Below are 14,821 nucleotides of genomic sequence, written 5' to 3' on the forward strand. Positions count from 1 at the left end.
ATGACATTGGAGATGTATGAAAAAAAATATGAAGAACCTATTAAACAAACTAACCTAATTGGGACGTTGCTCAATCCACAAGGACATCTTCAAATTGGGAATCAAAATCAATATGATCGGATATCATATCAAATTTCTAAAACTTAACATAAAGCTCCTACGAAATGAATTCTCTTGTGCGTTAATCAAGCCCTTGAAGAATTACAAAAGATTTCATTCGGCTTTATTATATCATTAAAAGATCGTTGATTTTTATCATTTCAAGAACATCGCCATTTCTTTGAAAATATTTTACAATGTCAACGTTAACCAACGGTCGAAAGAGAGCGGCGAAAAAATCACAAATTAATACATCTGTCCGCCACAAATTCATCACAGATTAAATTTTTTTACCATCAAAATTTCCAAACTAGTATACATATAAAAAAATTCACCTCCCGTTAATTTTCATTAAATCCGGTCGATACAACAAAAAACCTCCAGCTGATACATATAAGACAAGAGACGGTAAAAACCCCAAACTAGTACATCAGTCAATTGTCACGTATCATCAAACTCAACAAATCGAAGGTAAAATTCAACGAAAAACTAACCGACGGTAAATTTATCACAAGTCCGATTTTAGGTAAATTTGTCACAAATATATCAATTTGAGGATTTTGGTGGTCAAAAAATAACTTGTAGGAAGTTTGACAAATGTGTACCGGTTTGGAATTTTTTTTATAATCAAAAAAATAATTTAAGATAAATTTATCACAAATCTATCGATTTGGAATATTTTATGATATCAACCTATGCAATATGGCGCGCTTGTCTTCAATCATCACGAGTACGTTCGCTTTCCCTACAAAATAGAGCTTTATGCTTACGTAATTGCGAGAGAAGGAAAAAAAAAATCAAAGATCAAAATAAAAAAGGTGGACAGAGAAAATTAATAAATTAATAAAACTATTTATTAAAGGGCTGAAATGGAAAAAGGGAAAAAGAAAAAGGGAAAGCTTTTAATTGGACAGAGAGGAGGGCAGAAATACCATGCACCGTACAGAAACCGAGGGTCAGATTCAACGGCAGCAAAATGGACTATCACTGTGGGACGTGTGATTCTATTTTTGACTAATTCCTTGATTTTCTCTTTCTTTTTTTTCCGCATTTGATGCTGTAATTTATTTTCTTCTTTACTTTTCTTTTTAAAATTTTTTTGTTTCCGGGTAGTCAAATCTCAAATGTTGGTTGAGGATTATATGTCCTCCCTTTTGAATCATCGAATCCTAACTTTACACATTACCTCTTAGTTAGGGGTGTGCAACTGGATCTGTTCTACTCGGAAATTGGATCGGACCATCTGAAAAATCGATTCCCATCGAAACCAGTTCTAGATTTTTGGAACAGGTTGGAATAGGTCCGATTCCCGATTTTGAGTTAATACCCACCCGGGAACCAAACCCGACCGGTTTCGGAATTGGTTTCACGACTTAAAAAGCCAAATCCTAACGTGTTTCCCGTACAAAAAAAAAAATCTAACCTTATTAGACACGACTCAGCAACATGGCGTCACTCATTCACCTTTTCTCCCAGTGATTGTTGCTTTTTGCAGATAGTGATTTTTATTATTTATATTTTACTTTAAATATTTTCATTTCTACTCATATTATTTTGCTGGAAAAGATGAAACCATAAGAAAGAACAAAAGAAAACACGGGGTTCTCGAATAGACCTATAATGGTACCGTAAACATAGGGTAGGTTCTAGGCTCCAAAACCTAGAATGGTGACCACATTTGCAGGTGTGTGATGTTCGGACATAAAATATAGTCATTGTGAATGGGCAGAGCCAATTGCTCTTATGGAATCGATTATAACATGGCGGGTTTCGGGGGTTCTATGTTTAGAACCTACCCACCTTGGCACCAATCACCGCTACTTTTAGCTACTCTCTCTCTTCGGTCATCCTGTGCTATCAAGATTGGCTAGCATAGATTACGAGTTCTTAGACGACCTACGATGAGTAGGATATGCTATATATTTTTTTTTCCATTTGGATTTTTTATGCTCTTAATGTTTTGGGGCATCTCGATAATTATATATACGCTAATCCGATGTCCACCCCGAAACCCCCGCTTTTGCCAGCATGACAGCAAGCACGAACCGGTCTAGTGCGGTTAGCAGGTGAGGGCAGCATTGTTGTTCCTAGTCTCTATTAGCCCCCCAAGCCATGGCTTGGCCTAACCTTTGACTCTTATACCACTTATCACAGCGCTAAGTCCTTCAAGCCCACAAAGCTCTATTCATAGGTGATATTTTAGTAAGATTGGACTTTACATTTAACCCGAGTTTTTTTTTTTTTTTTATGTGCCCTAATTGATTTTCGTTTTTGGTCGAAGCCCCAATTGATTTTACCCACAACATTTCACGAAAGTCTTTAACAAAAGGGAAAATCGAAAATAAATAAATAAACAGCAGCAAGCAGGAGCTGGAGTGCAAATGGGGCTTGGGCTGAGAAATTAGTTTTGGGCCTAACCTTTCTCATTTGACCCACTAAAAACGACGAGCGTTCGGGGTGAAATGGGGCAACAACGCCTGTGATTAATAGTTAATACAACTTTCTCTTATCCATGTTACATTGAATTAGTGGTTTGAATATCATCATATCAATTTTCTTAAGTTTCCACAGCATTTTGATATTTAAACCAACGAGTTATGTTTGGTCTCCAATACAATGTCTATAATCTTGCACATCCACTTTAGCATCCGATGACAACAATTCGGCCATTGAATAAGATCTTTGTGAAATATTGTACGCAACGACCATCAAGGATACGCCCGAATAGGACACGACCAATTTAAAGGGAAAAAAATGAGATTGGAATTTGTGGGGGGGGGGAGATTTTCACATTGTCTTCGCCTTTTATTGCAAATGAATAATTTTAAGTATATTGATCTTTTAAAAAACAGCTAAAATACAAAAAATTTTAAATTGGTACAGTTGTGACGATTTTTTCCAAAACTAATTTGTGGAATGCCAAAAGCCCTAAACTCGTATACTCATGATAAATTTATCTCATACTAATGTTTTGGTTAGGAAAACTTAAAACCAGCACTCATTCACCCTATGTTAGTTTTCGTCAACTTTACCGTGAAATTGCCGAATTGGATCACATGTTGCAATAAATAAGTTGACCCGATAAGTCCACGCGAAAATTCAAGAGATGAATAGATCGGTTTCCAAGCATATCCGAGCAAACCTTCTACTGGCGGTGGAGTTTGGTTCATAGAGCCTAAAGACCGAAAGATGGTTAAAAATTCCTTCTTAAAAAAAAAAAAATAGATGAACAAAGAGATTTGTGCTTTTACTTGCCAGGTCAATGAATAATTTTATCACGTGTCATCAAGCTTCACAATTTCGCGGTAAATATATGGCGGAAGTTAATGGAGCGTAAATCAATTTGGAATTTTGGATGGTCCAAAAATTAATTTAGAATAAATTTGTCCGCAAGTGTATCAATTCGAGATTTTTCGTGATATAAACCCTTTTAAAAATTCTTTTTGGCTAGATATTAACAAGTAATTTCTCCTTTGATTCCGCATCACCCACTCGAATCTAATTCCAGTCATATGTGTCCAACTCGATTACGGAGAGCCGCGCCGCGTGTCGCATTCGAGAAGCTTCTAGAAGGTCCGAAATACTCCGGACGAGCAAATGTCGGGTATATGAAGACCGGCCCACGAATTCGTTATCCTGAATTCCGAGCAAATAACCCGTCACATCATCCGATTTACTAAAATTCCAGAACCAATCTTAGCAAACCGAGCACGGGTCATGTTGGCAAAAAGCTTTAATTGCACAAGTCCAACTAAGCCTAACTCACCCTAAGGTTCTCTAGATGCCGATGAACTTGTACGGCGAAACAATTTTGGACCACGTTAGAGAAGTCGTTGTCCGAAAAAGACTTCTAAAACTTAGGGCTAACTGTCTCCACCGATTCGCATGCATATCATTCGAGTCTCGCACATGCTCTCCCGCACCTAAATTGCCTGTCGAATTGAATGGCCTTAGCCTTTTTCGAGACACAACGAGAAGATGGTCGCGCATAATTAAAAACACGTGTCATGTTACGTAATAATTTAGATGACTGCGGAAAAATGGAATCGGCTAGAATGTTGCAGTTAAACTTCTCTATCTATTTGACCCAACAAAAAAAAAAATCTTTATCTAGGCATGTCTATTGATTCACGAAACATCCCGTAAAGAAGCCTTCATTAGTAATGATCAAGCAGAGAAAATTATCCAAAAAGTCTAAAACATATTGTATTTTGCTAATTCGATCATAAATTTTTCAATTTTATTAATAGAATTCTAAACATCTTTATATTTTATCAATCGAGTCAATTCGATAATCTCGATTTGAAATCGCTAATGTGAAAGTCCGATGTATGTTGACGTGAATAATCGATTGATATCGCGATGGACGTGGTAATCCTATCATTTCTATCACAGTCACGCCAAGTAAGGCTAGAGTGACATACGTCCACATCCTTGGAGTAGCCCGAGGAATGGACGACAATGAAGGTTGAACTTGGCGCTTCTCACTTTTTGAGGCAGAAGGTCAAGGCGTCTAATTATCATGCCAATGCGCAATACCTTGTCTTTTAATAAAAATCACAATAAGAAAAAGGAGACTCGAGAATCATTTCAAACGGGACATATACATGAAAGAATAAAATTTGACAGATACGCGGTTATATGAATTCAATTTTTTTTTGGGGTTGGGTAGGAAAATTTTCATTTCACTCAAAAGAGATGTTCATAACTTTGAGATAAATATGTAAATCACACAGAGCAAGTAAAGTCGAAAGATAAATTATTTTGGTACGGTCAAAAGAGACTTGCTCATTCCACATATCAAACTATTTGATTCAATTTACAAGTTTTGTTTTACAATGAAAAAGGACCATCCTAAAAAAAAAAAGGCAATCGGAGATGTAACGAATGAACTCCAACTAAGTTTGAACGTATGTATTTCAAATAGAGTGTTAAAAAACTATAGTCTTGTTGATCTTCTACAGCAACAAAAAGAAGAGAAGAGGAATATCCAATAATTAATGTGGTTCAGACAACCAAGAGAAAAAGAGTCTCTTGGAAGCTTACATCCACGGCGGTAAATCCCCAATTCAGCTTATTTTCTTTGGGGAGGATTTATTATCCTTTAATAGAGAACAATGCAATGCATTACAATCATGAATTTGGTAACTATAAATATCGCACAACTCAACCATATTTCCTACTATATTTGAATTAGGAAGATCTTCAATCTTTATCGTTTTAACACTCCCCCTCCAAGCTGGAGCGAAAACGTCCGCGGAGGTTAGCTTGGATATCATATTCTGGAAAACACCTTTAGCAAGAGCCTTGGTGAATATATCTGCAAGTTTCTCATCACTACGGATATAAAGGAGTTTCAATTGTCTTAGCTTGAACTTTCTCATGAATAAAGTGACAATCGACTTCTATATGTTTTGTCCATTCATGAAAAAACTGGATTTGAAGCGATATGGATTGCGGCTTGATTATCACAAAATAACTTCATAGGAGACCTAGGGGTTTCAAATCCCAATTCTTGCACAAGCAAACAAAGCCAAACCATTTCACTTGTAGTTTGAGGCCATGGCTCAGTATTCAGCCTCTGCACTGGACCTTGCCACAACGGTTTACTTTTTACTTTTCCAATTGACTAAGTTGCCGCCTACAAAAGTGCATAAACACGTAGTTGATTTTCTGTCCATAGGGCTCCTAGGCCCAATATGCATCAATATACCCTACAATACCGGTATGACCATGTTCCTTAATCAAAATATCCCGACCTGGACTAGATTTTAGGTATTGAAGTATGTGGTCCACAAGCACCATATGTCCTTCAGTAGGAGCATGCATGAATTGGCTTACATAGCTGGCGGCGTAATCAATATCTAGTTGAGTAATGGTTAAGTAGATCAATTGTCCAACCAACCTTTAAAATCGTCTAATATAGGGTAAAGGGGCGATGTTGTCAACAAACTTATTGTTATAATCCATGGGAGATTGAGCAGGAGTAGCTCCAAGTTTCCCAGTCTCTTTTAACTAGTTAAGAGCATATTTTCTTTGAGAGATGAATAATCCTTTACTAGAGTAGGCCACTTCTATACCAAGAAAATAATGCAAGTGTCCCAAATCCTTGATGTCAAACCGTACATTCAAGTGCCGCTTGAGAGCCTCGATTTCATGAATATTATCACCAGTAATAACTATGTCATCCACGTAAACAAGAACAACCACTGTTCCTTTGACATTCTACTTCACAAATAAGAAGGAATTTGAATCACACTTTTTGAAACCCACACTTTCAAGAGCCGAACTTAATTTCCCATACCAAGCACGTGGCGATTGTTTGAGACCATAGGTAGCTTTATTAAGCTTGCATACCGCATTGGGTTGATTTTTTGAGGGATGTTAAGAAGGAATCTTCATATAAACTTCTTCTTCCAGTTCATCTTATAATAACGCATTTTTAACATCCGTTTGAAAGAGTGGCCAATCACAATTTACTACTATGGACATCAATACCCTCACCATGTTCATTTTTGCTATAGGAGTAAACGTTTCTTTGTAATCTTCACCATAAGTTTGCGTGTAGCCCTTAGCAACAAGTCTTGCCTTGTGACGCTCTATGGAACCATCATTCTTGTATTTAATTTTATATACCCATTTGCAGCCAACGGAGCGCTTTCCTTCAGATAAGGTGACGATATCCTAAGTATGATTTTTATCAAGTGCTTCTAGCTCTTCTTTCATTGCATCTCGCCATAATTGAGAACTTCTACCTTCAAGAAAAGTAGCAGGCTCTTTTTGAGCATCGACAACTAACAAAAAAACATGGAAGGCGGGAGAAACTTTACCATAGCAAATATAATCCTGTATAGGAAATCGAGCAAAATGATAAGTGATGAAGTCATGAAGTTCGATAGATGGTTGTGAAACTCGAGTGGTCTTTCGAATAGGAGCGGGAGCGGCGGGAACAGGTGCGGGCTCTTCAACCTCAACGGTTTCATCCACTTGTTGTGAAGCAAGATTAGAACCATTAATATTATTACTAATGTGACCACTCACAATCGGAAAGGGAGCAACTTCAACATCGAACTCATTATAGTTCAATTCGGTACCACTATTCTCCCCCTGAAGCTGATCCTTGCTAGAAAAAAACATGTGATTCTCATCGAAAACAACATCACGTGAGATAAAAACCTTATTAGTAGATGGATCAAAACATTTATAACCCTTCTTGACAGAGGAATAACCAATAAAAACACACTTACGAGCACGAAGATCAAGTTTTCCTCCTGAAGAGTGAACAAGACAAATACTCCCAAATATTCAAAGATGTGAAATATTCATAGTTCGGCCAATAAGCACCTCCATTGGAGATTTGTAATGTAATATCTTCTTGGGGAGATGATCAATCAAGTAACAACTAGTGAGCACCGCATCCGACCAATGTGTCTTGGGAAAATTACCGTGAAATAATAGAGGTCTTGTCACTTCAAGTAGGTGATGATTTTTCCGTTCGGCTATGCCATTTTGTTGAGGTGTGCCGACATAGGAAGTTTGATGAATAATCCCCAAGGACTTCAAAAATGATTCAAAAGGATGATTTGTATATTCTGTCCCATTATCGGTTCGAAGAATCTTGATGTGGCAACCATATTAAGTGTGAACCATATTGCAAAATTCTTGGAATACTTTCAACACTTCACTCTTAGAGGTCAATAAATAAAGCCAAGTGGTACGAGACTTATAATCAATAAAAGTAATAAAATATTTGAAGCCATCACTCGAATCCACATGAACATTACCCCAAACATCAGAGTGTAATAATTCGAACACTTCTTGTGAAACATGTGAACTAGAAGTAAAAGGTAGTTTATGCTGCTTAGAATAACGACAAGTTTCACAATGACTTGAATCAAGAGAAAATTCAAAATTCAAATTATGCAACACATTATCTGAAGGGTGGCCCATGCGTAAATGCCAAAGTTGCGAAATAGCCTCCTTATTCTTCCTTGCAACCAAAGTCTTGCTCGGAAAATCAACCACATAAAGCTCTTGTTGACAACGGCCTTCACTAATCGTCTTCCTTGTGAGCCTGTCCCGGAATACTACCTTTTAATGAGAAAAAATACCATTGCAGGTCAATTCTTAAGTAAGTTTCTGACGGATAATAAGTTTGAAGATAAAGCTAGCACAAATAACACATCACAAGCAATAGAAAATAAATTGAGGGTGCCCTGTCCTTTAACGGGAACTTGAGTTCCATTAGCCACGATAATCGGACCACGAGAACTCTCATCAATGACACAAAAATCAGATAATCCATAAGAAGTGCTGCACATATGATTAGAGCACCCGAATCAATAATAAAAGAATTCTTTGGAGATAAAGTCATAAGAGCTAGGGAATTATTAGATTGAGCCGGATTGCTAGAATCGAGACGAGATGATGTTATGCCACCAGCTTGGATAAGATTCTGCGGTCGAAGAGCAATTTTATTCAAAGAGGCTTGAAAATCAAACGTCGAGCCTTGAGTATGAGCTGCAACCTTGGCATCCACCCATTTATCCTTATTAAGCCGAAGATGAGGATAAAGCTCCCAACAACGGTCCTTAGAGTGACCGTCCTTATCACAATGATCACAATGAAATTTATTATTTCGACCTTTGCCTTTGCCTTTACCAAAACCGGAACGATTGCCATCAAAACCGGTGCTATTAATTTTAGTACCAAAACTAGAGCGATTACTTAAAGCAGCATGGGCAGAATTCCCAACCAAATCTCCCCCTTTCTTAGGATCGGGAGTCATTATATGACGACGAGTTTCCTCCCTTTGAACAATAGCACAAATGGTAGTAAAATTGGAAAGAGTAGAACTCATTAGGATTTGCCTCTTAAGATCTTCATATTTAGGCCTAAGACTAGCCAAAAGTTGAAAAATCTTGTCTTGCTCTTCACGGTGAGCATAAACCTCATGATCCCGGGCAAGTGGTCGAAATTGTCGCAATTCATCCCGCTTCTTTTTCATATTACCAAGATGTTCGGTGAATGTTTGATTAGATGCTTGCTCAATATGAGCAAGCTCATGTTGCTACTCAAAGACACGGGATGCACTATCAACATTTCCATACATGTCCTTCAAAGAATCTCATAGGGACTTAGTAGTCTACGAATAAGCAAATATCTCATAAATTTGAGATTCCATTGAATTAAACAACCAAGACATGACCATATTATCATTTGCCTGCCATTCAGCAAATTTCGCATCCGTAGCTACGGGTGCTACGATAAGGCCATTCACATAACCCAACTTTGATATGGCCCCAAGAGCTATAGAGACAGCTCTAGACCAAGGCAAATAATTATGCCCATTTAACATAATAGTCGTAAGTTTATTTGACATCTTGGAAATAGATTTACTAGTATCAACCATCATGCTGAATAGAAAGATAACACAAGATTCAACGAACTTATCTAGGAACAATCGAATCCAATGAAGGTGTGTTGAAGATGATCGCCCTCTGCGCAACCCAAAAACCACCACAAAAAAAAAAAAATCGAATTCTCAGTCACCAATAGACAAGTGGAAGCATTGACAAAGGAGTTGACTTTAGGATCGAATCTCGCTCCGATACCATATTTTAATGAAAATAAAAAGAGATAAAAGAAGAGAAGAGGAACACCCAATAATTAACGTGGTTCGGACAACCAAGAGAAAAAGAGTCTCTTGGAAGCTTACATCCACGACGGTAAATCCCCAATTCAGCTTCTTTTATTTGGGGAGGATTTATTATCCTTTAATAGAGAACAATGCAATGTGTTACAATCATGAATTTGGTAACTATGAATATTGCACAACTCAGCCATATTTCCTACTATATTTGAATTAGGAAGATCTTCAATCTTTATCGTTTTAACAGGGCGGATGTTATTTCCACTTATCAAAGTGGCAGCTTCCATTTCAGATATAATAAGCAATGAAAAGTGGGGAAAATTATTTAAATGATTAAGCTTTAGTGTTCACCGCAAGGCATCCAAACCTGTAAATTCTTTACTCTTTTTTTCCCTTATTTAATCTCGAAATTGATTTTAAACCATTTTTAAATCCAATCTGCTAAAGTTCCATCTCAAGAATGAAAGGAAGGAAATAAAAAAGAAAAAGTAGGTCAAAGATTGGGAAAAGTATAAAAAAAGTCCTAAACCTATTGTATTTGTATCAATTCAATCATAAACCTTTTAAGTTGACCAATTTAGTTCTAAACATTTTTGCATTGGTGCTAATTCAGTTTATCCAGTCAATTTTGACGGGAAATCGCTAACGTACACGCTAGTGGTGCCACGTAGGATGGTAGGCGCTAATATGGATATTTTTAAATAATATTTTTGTAAAAACATATTTTTTAAATATTTGTTCTTAAACTTTGGCTTTGGTGGGCAAGGGCCAACCAGCCCTCGCAAGCGGCCCGAGGGTTGCCAGCGACCCTCGCGGCCAAAGTCAAGTTTAAGAATAAAAAGGAAAATTTATTAAAAATATTTTTTTTTCAAAAATGTTTATTAAAAAGTGTTCACATTAGTATCGGCCGTCCTATGTGGCATTCTTTGGAGTCCACGTCGGCGATTTTCAGTCAAAATTGATCGGATTAATTGAATTGGAGCAAATGCAAAAAGGTTTAGGACTAAATTGGTCAAATTAAAAAGTCTATGACAAGATTTGTACCAATGCAATAGATTTATGACTTTTTGATATTTTTCCACGTAAAAAATGGACACATTTAGAGATGTTTGTAGTTCATAGAATAAGGACAATTACCTCCATTTCCACCGAAAGCCGTGGGAGCGGCCCAAAAAAATTCATGATAAGAAAACAAAAGGCAAAAGAAAATGAACATTTTTTAACTAGAGAGTTTTTGGATGGTTGCACTATTCTGAATCAACCGAATAAGCTGTAACATGGAAAAACCATGGAAAATACGACTTATTTGGATAACCCGGTGACCTACCAATTACAGAAATGAGATCTTTGGCAACAATAAACACTTAAATAATACAATTCGATGGTACCATTTCCTTTCTCATTTCAAGGAAAAGGTACGGTAAGAAATGCTAAGTTTACTTAATATGGTCTACAAAATTTATTTGCTAGATTGTTATTGGTTATAAAATATGACTCGCTTATTTAAAGAGATATTTGCGAACACAACAAATTGCTAAGTAAATGAACTTTGTGAATCAGATTTAATAAAGCTAACATTCTAAAAAAACATAGAATAATTATATTTTGAGTTATGGTAGTAATTATTGTTTCATTTTCTTGTAAATAGGAACCCAGAGCAGCATGGAGAGAGAATGGCATGCTGACATGCAGAACCAGCATTTGGTGAAAAGTACTGCCAGAAAACAGGGGCAACAACCGCCACTCACATTATACAATCTAAAAAAAGATTTGGTCAACAGAAAATTGTTAATCATCACTTGGAGCACTAATGAAACTCGGCTCAATATCCAAAAAAACCTCTAATTTTCGTATTTGTGACAATTTTATCCAAAATTTTTTTTTTTATCTCATAAAAAACTTTAAGTTTTACATTTGTCCAAATTCTACTCCAAACTTTTGCTTTTGTCCCAGTTATACTGGCCTAGTACCAAAAAAATCCTTAACTTTAACACATGTCCCAATTATATCCAAAACTCTTTTTTTGTCTCATAAAAAACTTCCAACTGCTACTTTTGTCTCAATTCTATCATCTCTAGCTTTCCGTCCATAATCACCACTAGTTAATGAATTACATTTCGGTAAAGTTGACATGAAAAAACTCCTAAACTTCTCTTCTATAGTTTGCTTCCCCTACATATTTTCGGGAGATATAGAGTCACTCAAAACAACACGTTTCATATTCTTTTCGGCATTCAGCAACTCAAAAAATGGCTAGACATGGAGATATTTGGACTAACGATATAAAACCTCGTCGTCCTTGAAACCCACTATTTCTAAATTTTGAAAATTCATTAGTGAGTTCGGTGAGAAAACTCGAACCACGTAGGATTAACCAATGGTGATTATGGACGGAAAAGCGATGGTGGTAAAATTGGGATAAAAGTAAAAGTTGTGGGTTTTTTATAAGACAATTGGATATAATTGGGACAAGTGCTAAAGTAAAAATTTGGGATTTTTCATAAGACAATTTTCTTTTTGGATATAATCGTCACACATGCTAAAGTTGGAGGTTTTTTTTGGGTATTATGCCAATGAAACTCCCACTCAAACTTTCTTTACCCAACGGACAAAAACACAGATTTCTTTCAAATCTTCTTATGCTATGCAAAATCAGTTGCCATCCATTCATGCCTATGTTACAGAACATGAAATTCCCATAATCACTAATCATTGAGCACTACCCTTGACAATAATCATTAACTTTTTTCAATAATAATTAGGGAAAAAATCACAAAAAACCCCAAACTATGTCTGGCGTGACATATTTACCCTCAACTTTTTTTTGCGACACAAAAATCCCAAACTATCAACATTGTGCACATCTACCTTACATTCCAGCTCGGTCTAAAATTACTGTATGCTGACGTGGATTCGTGGCATTTTTAATAACAAAGATCTGATGTGGCGCCACGTTAGAAAAAAAATAAAAACTAAAAAAAAGCAAAAATTTGCACTGTTCATCGTCTTCTCCAGCACTTCCCAACTACTGTTCATGGCATCGATTACATCCGTAGCTTCGGGAGCGTGGGCTGAACGCAATCGTCCCGGAATCGTCCAATCCCTTGGCCGTCTAGCGATGACCTTCTCGGACGAATAAGGAGGTCTTGATTCTTTCCTTCTTGATCGCTCAATCGCGTTCGGCCTCAAGTCTGCCTTTTCGAGCCCTTCATCCCTCCAACATCTCATCATCATCCTCCTTGTACAAATTCATCCCACCATTTTTCTCAGAGCAGTAGTCCCGAATAATCAAAGACAAAGTAGTGTCCACATCATCCTTATGGGCTTCACGCTCGTCCCCGCACAGCAAATCGAGCTTCTCGAACTTTCCTCTCCGCGATTGGGACTGAATCTGCTCGACTTTGGTCTGGGCTGAGAGAAAAATTGCGCAGATCTTTGATGAAAACGTGAGACGAGTTGTCGCTAACATCGAGGACGAGATTTCAACTGGGAGTTTCTGGCAGGATCGGATGAGCTTCTTCAAGTCGCGGGTGACTCCTCTCCCCATGCCCAGATTCCTCCTCGGCCCTCCTCCCTCCTCCTTCCTGTCCCAAATTTGTTGATCACTTGCGGCATATCCGAATCAACTAGGCTTGAGCTTGAGCTTGAGCGTCTGTTAATCCTCAGCCAAGCTTCGAGGCAGGGCGGCAGCTTAAACCTTGCACCTTTTGATTTCTTCTTATCAAAGACAAGAGGGCTATGAGGAGGGCTGAGAAAGAGAGGCTCAAAGAGGGGAAGGCAGCAGATGAGGAGCGGAAGAAATTGAAAAGGAGGCGTGAAGAAGAAGGTTGAGCTTCAAGCCTCCATGGCCGCTGAAGCTCGAAACTTGGCTCGACGGTCTCCATCGATCTTCAAAGCTAATGGATGGTGGCAAACACCTACGAGAGCCCTGAGGTCGAGGTAGCAGTGGGCAGAAAGCAAAGTGCCGGGAGTTTGGCCAACTGATTGAAGACGCGCAGCCATGAACAGTAGTCTGCAAAGCGCTGGAGAAGATGATGAACAGTGCAAGCTTTTGCATTTTTAGTTTTTATTTTTTTTTTAAGTGTGGCGCCACGTCAGATCTACTTGTCACTAAAAACGCCACGGCGAATCCACATCAGCGTTTTAACAGTGATTTTAGATGGACCTGGAACGTGGGGTAGATGTGTCACAACATTGATAATTTGAGGTTTTTTGTGTCGCAAAAAGTTGAGGTAGCCAAGTTAGTTTGGGTGTGGTTTTTTCCCTAATAATTATGGAGCTGCAGATTATAATAGTAACTTGAAAGAGGCCAAGCAAAAGAAGGGTGATGATTGAAAGTGAAAGGAGTGAGTGGGGAGAGACCCCCATATATCATTCACTCAAAGTGTCAGAGACCCATGTGACAGTGTGGCCCTTTGCCCTTCATGTCCACCTAAAAGAGACCGCAAATTGAGACAAAAGAGTCCCCTAAAGCGACCTTTAATCACATGAATGCATCAGCCCTTTCTTCAGACACCTCTCCCCTCATCTGTTATATTTTTTTTGTCAAATTTCTTTTTTTTTTTTTCTGTCTGCTTTTACCATATAATCTAGTGGAGTACAGTAGTAACAACAAAGAAAAATAAGTAAAGAAAGGCAGAGAGAAGCTCAAAAGTGCCAAAAGGCCACAGATCTATTTAAATAGCCACAGATCCATCACCAAAGGCCCCATAAGAAACAGTGACATTTTCCATTTTATAAGTGAGCGTAGTAGTTTCGACCCAAAATAATAAAAAAAGTGAGTGTGGTAGTGATATTTCAGCTACTGACCTATTTAAATTCTGCTTCTGTACATGCAACTGTGACTTAAAGCCTTACATGAGATGAAAAGCGTCTCATTTTTCTCTAGTCACTTTTGTTTCCCTTTGTCTTAAAAAGCAACAGGGAAAAAAGATGATGAAAAACAACAATATTATATTAAAACATTTAGGAGTCGCTAGCCTTTGTTTCTTCTGGCATTGCTATTGCAGTGTGGTCCAGCAGACAGAGAGAGAGAGAGAGAGAGACAGAGGAGAGAGAGACAGAGCACTT

General features: G+C 37.7%; 1 long non-coding RNA gene across 1 annotated transcript; it reads left to right on the plus strand.

The window, feature by feature from the left end:
- Nucleotides 1–14,013: 14,013 nt before the first annotated feature.
- On the plus strand, nt 14,014–14,674 carry LOC115735483. The gene is made up of 2 exons (XR_004014773.2): nt 14,014–14,500; nt 14,534–14,674. It is a non-coding gene; the product is annotated as an uncharacterized LOC115735483 (long non-coding RNA).
- Nucleotides 14,675–14,821: the final 147 nt, after the last annotated feature.

This window comes from Rhodamnia argentea, chromosome 8 (assembly GCF_020921035.1).
Source record: "Rhodamnia argentea isolate NSW1041297 chromosome 8, ASM2092103v1, whole genome shotgun sequence".
Lineage (NCBI taxonomy): Eukaryota > Viridiplantae > Streptophyta > Magnoliopsida > Myrtales > Myrtaceae > Rhodamnia > Rhodamnia argentea.